At 32.3% G+C, this 5,315-nt stretch overlaps 1 pseudogene; it reads left to right on the forward strand.

Annotated features, from left to right (window-relative positions):
- The first annotated feature begins 307 nt into the window (after positions 1 to 307).
- On the forward strand, positions 308 to 428 carry LOC121367040 (annotated as a pseudogene).
- Positions 429 to 5,315: the final 4,887 nt, after the last annotated feature.

Here is a 5,315-nt window from a genome sequence, read left to right on the forward strand (position 1 = left end):
AACATCTTCAGGTAACTAACAATGGTGTGTACAAAACATATAGTTGTACATGTGCACATCTTTTTTTTGATGAGTCAAAAAAAGAATGATTGTTAATAAAATAACATAATCTTATTTTATTAACAGATACTAAATTCAAGAGATGGAAGGCTAGCTTAATATAGGTTTATACTAACCCCCCCAAAAAAAAACATTATATACCAGATTATAAAAAAAAGTTTCTATTCGTCGTGTGCTTAATTATTTACAAACTAAATAACAACGATATGTACAATTAAGGTATGTATACATGCTTTCATATACACGTATTAATACAATTTTATGTTATAAACCCATTCTTTTGAACTAGGAGTGGGTGTGCGAAGCTTGCTTCCCTCACTCCCGGGTTGCCCTGGTATTGCAGTACATCCAGGTGTGGCCCATTCTCCTTTATAGGGGATAATTTTTCAGGTAACAATAAATGAAAATTTAAACAACTCAAAAGTTGGATGAGCATAGACTTTAAGCTAAGTACTTTCTATAAACCCGATTCATGGCTAACAAACTTTAATGCATTATTAGTTTGCTCCACCCTTTTTTCTCGTACTTAAAGCATCAAATAGAGTTTATGCTCTTCAACATACATATGACTTAAAATGTTGTTGCAGCATGTACATTATAACTAACATGTAGTGCTTTCTATATACATCTATCAGTAGATTATATCGTTCAAATACCACCATTTTTTAAGATCACTTTCAGCAGAACAAGGATAGCTATAATATACACCCATAAGTCAAAATATTGCCCATAAAAGGCAAATGTATTCCTACATAAAAATCATATTTACTTGATGAGGGTATCAACACATAATTGTACATTGTTTCATTTTAAATTTAATAGTCTCAAGATCTATGAATTTATATCTTACACAACTTAATAATTTATTGATGGTGTTACAAATTTTTAAAATGCCAGAAATCATTCAGCCTGAATTTCACAATAGCTTGGTGATAAAACCCAATCACCATACTGGAAGTTTAAGGCTGGGAAGAGAGAGCCCAGAGAGGAGAGGAAGGAATACTTAAAACAATCATGAATCGCATTTTCAAGATCAACAGGGTCAAGATGAACATGCATGTGTTTAGGAGGAACAAATAAAATGAGTGTTTTTCAAACAAGCTAAGAAAATTTAATGTTTTTTTTGACAACTGGTCATTATTTCTAATAAAACTGCACATATGTCTTGACTTTAACTCTGTGGTAACAAAAGGGGTATTTCCAGAAAATTTTGCTTATTTATGAGAGAGATACAAAAATTAAAAGAGATTAGATTAGAATCATAAATGTAAGGTTATTATATCAACAGCAACAACAACAACAAAAACAAACAACCCAGTAATAATATGATGATAATATTAACCTTTCTATAAAGGTATGCACATCTTGGTATCACTATAATTCATTTCTTATTTGGGACTGGCTCTAGATATGCTCAGCAACTGTATACACATATAATATTGGTATAGCAGACCTTGGTAAAACTACCAAGATCTGATAGTAAAATCATATATTTAAGACTACAAAAAGACATTTAGTAAGTGTTTATAGCATTTACTTATTGATGAGGTAACTTTTGTTGTGCTACTGGTGATTAGAAATTTAAATTGAGTAAGTGATAATTAGTATAACATTTTATGAATATTTTAATTATAGTTCTACAGCGTCGATGACTTGATTATAACAAAAGGAAAATAGACAGTTATAAATGAAGTATATAGAGAAAGACTATGCTGTTTTTGTACAGTGTGTTAGAAAATTTACCGTAAGCTATGGGGTCCAGATTACAAAAAAAAAAAAAAAAAAAACAGCACATTGCTACTATATACCTTATATCGATATATATTCAAGAAAGAAATATGTACGTTTATTCCATTTTTATAAAAGCCTATTATTCTACTTGAGTTGGAATCTACAAGACCATGTTTATCGTTATAGACTATTGGACCAGCATCTTCCAGATGGCACCTGTTCGTGTGCATGTAGTCCCCGTAAATAAATCAAACCTGGAAAATTTTACTTATTTTAGCATTGTTCTCATATCAGTAAATAATTATCTAACTTAAATGAAACTTTCTACAAAATTAACATCCTGTTTCAAATATCCCTAGCTAAAAACAATGTTTAATAGAAAATTTAGCACAAAGTAAAAACTAAAAAACCGTATCAAAAAGTTTTATATCTGCAGGATTTAAAGTCAAACTTGATGGGATGTTTAAAAAATTCAGACTTTTATTTGCTAATCCTAGATAGCTTTCCTAACAGGCGTCTTACAAGAAGCCTTGGGGGGGCACCAATCTTCTTCACAGTCTTTTTGTGAATAATTAATTGCTATTACCTAGCAGCTTTCTTAACAGGCGTCTACGAGAGGGCTTCGAAGCACCAACCTTCCCACTCTTCGAATGAATGACTCGCCATGGGCTGTCGTCCTGTGGTTAGTTTATAAGCGCCAGAACCTCCAGCTCTTCATTTATATAAATATCTCCAGTGTCACAACCTACTGCAATTCAATGTCGAGGTCAGCTTGAAAATTTGGGTCCTCGTTAACTCTTTTATGTTAGATGTGTAGATTACCTTACAATTTTTGACGACTGCAGCCAGACCCTTTGTCAAGTTTCTTTATAGCTTCTTTAATGATGTTTAATATTCTAGCTCGTCATTTAGGCCACTAGTACTTTTTGTATGTTACTTCTGTTTTTAGATATGGTACATTACCTTTTCTTCTCAGGCAATTTTTAGATTGTTGCGAGGAGGAAAAGGCACAACGTCTTGCTAGCTGCTGGAATCTGATTTTGTATATGTAGAGAAGTTGTTACGAGATTTTTATGAGGGCGTAAAACATCCTCTCACGTTTATTATTGAGACAAAAATAATATCTAGAAATTTGTGACTTATCAATAATGTAATTTGATTATTGAATTCTTACCAAAAATTATTGGGTGTGATCTTCCTACATGTTGTTCATTTGACTTTCCATGATCTGCCTGTACAAAAATATATAAAATGTATCCCAGCATATATCTCTTTACAATTATGTAAGGCTATAGCTAATTACTTTACTTGTCATTTTAGATCGTACCTGTCTCATATGGGAGTTTCAATATGTGATAAAGTTTTTGACAGTATCACATATGGATGACGCATTAAATTAACATAATAAAACTTGTATACACTAATGACACATACCATATACATCATATATGTATATATAATGTTATGATACACTTGTGATGCATTTTCATATGTTTATCAAAATAATCCATTTCTACATATATGATCATGTGATTGGAGGTATGGAAAAGAAAGTCTTCACTTTGTCTATGAAATGATATCAAGTTGCTATTTGTTTCACTACAAAATGAAGTGTGATAATATTTTAATTGGTACAAGATTTTAACTGATAATTACTTTGAATTAGCATTATTTTATTTTTACATTGTAATGTATGGTACATTTTGTTGTTAATCTTGTAACTGACATCATGCATAGTAGTAGTACTACATAAGTTACATGTAGTTGAAGGCAAACACACAGGTATAATGCAATAGAAACAATCTCTATCACACATGCAAACTTGTTTGAATATTGAGGTCTGCTTTGGAGCTCAAAAGTAAGTGGACTATCTCAAAATACCGTTCTCTTAATGCGAAATACAATGATAAAAAAATAAGCATAGAAAGATAAAAGAGTAAAGCAAGTGGTTGAAAAATTATCTAGATATTCAATACCCTTTAGAATGGTATATTTTGTATATTTACGATGGAAAACAATTTAACAACTACAAACACAAGCTAACATTATAGCTTAGGAATAGATTAGATCTACTGATTAGATCTACTGATGATGGTGGTATTAGTTATATAGCATAAGGAGAATATTCATCTAACAGGTAACATTTTAACACACATGCTTTATTAGTTGGGTTTTTATGCGGATTGAGCAACTAACTTCTTCAAACACTAACATGCTTAGACACTAAGATTCTTTACAGTAGTGAAAGTATTACATCCGAGTAGGACTAAGTGATTGTAGATTTCATATTCAGAATGTTTTCTGCATACTACTGAACCAAAACATATCCTACTAAAAAAAGTAAGACATTACTCCAATTCGCGGTTTGAATTATATTTCCCCAGCAGAAGCTAAATTGTTTTCCCTTTACTTTCTTAATTTTTTTTCTATCAAACCATTTTTATCCTCATTAGGCATCATACTGCTTCACAGGAGTTTACTGACCTTAAAGATGACATTTGCTTCACAACAGAACCATTCTTTATGGGCACGTGAATAATTATGTACACATGTCCTGTTGTAAGCTCATCAAAACAGGTCGGCATTTTTGTTAGTTGTTCATTACCCATCTTTACCCACGTGGACTGAACATTATTGTGTCAGTGAAGGTATCGTTTAGTTTCAATAAACCTATTACGAGCTATTCGTGAGGCAATGGGAAAAGCAGTGAAAAATGGTATGTAGACCAGTTATCATACAAGTGATCTTCACTTAATCCCATCATAATGGTAAAGCCAATAAATGCTTTGTTATTTCATCTCATTGTTTCCCATTGTTTTGGATTACTCCCATCTGTACTTTCTAAGCACTGCTTAGCATACTTGTTGGTTTGATTGACAATGTGAGATAGTTTTTTTTCCAAAAAGTTGATGTGGAAAGAATTGAGGAAAGCTGTCATCATAAATGTCATTTGGTATGGTTGGTCCTATATTATTAGTAAAAGGATGTTCTTGAACTTCACCTTGGTACACTCGTCTCCAAAGTCTCGATTTCATCACAACTATTACCATCTCTATGTGTGTCTTCTAGCACCACTGTCCATGTTGTCTGCTACCACGTCCTCTTACTTAACCATGTCCTCTAACGAACACACGTCCAGTTCTACTAGCACATCCTCTACTACGTTGGTGTACAGCTTTTCCTTACATCCAGTGCAACTCATTCTACTTCCTTGTCGTACTCTCTTCTTCATCACTCGTTAGCGTCTTTACCAAAAATAACAGTAAGCTATTTGGGGGGGGATATTTGTATAGTTTGATACATTTTTACTTTCACTTACACCATGAGTCCTTTTCATTGTCATATTTCATTTATCACCATAGTCATCATTACCAATACAACATCCTTTTTTTCTCATCCCATATGTTAAACCCAAAATTTCACACTTCCTTCAAAAAAGGTCAAAACCTTCCTTAACTTGTTGGATGCTTCCTCAAGCTTTTCTCTTTGTCTCTATTACAAGCATAATATTATAATTTTGTTTA

The sequence above is a fragment of the Gigantopelta aegis genome, unplaced genomic scaffold (genome assembly GCF_016097555.1).
Source record: "Gigantopelta aegis isolate Gae_Host unplaced genomic scaffold, Gae_host_genome ctg8551_pilon_pilon, whole genome shotgun sequence".
In the NCBI taxonomy this organism is placed as follows: Eukaryota; Metazoa; Mollusca; class Gastropoda; order Neomphalida; family Peltospiridae; genus Gigantopelta; species Gigantopelta aegis.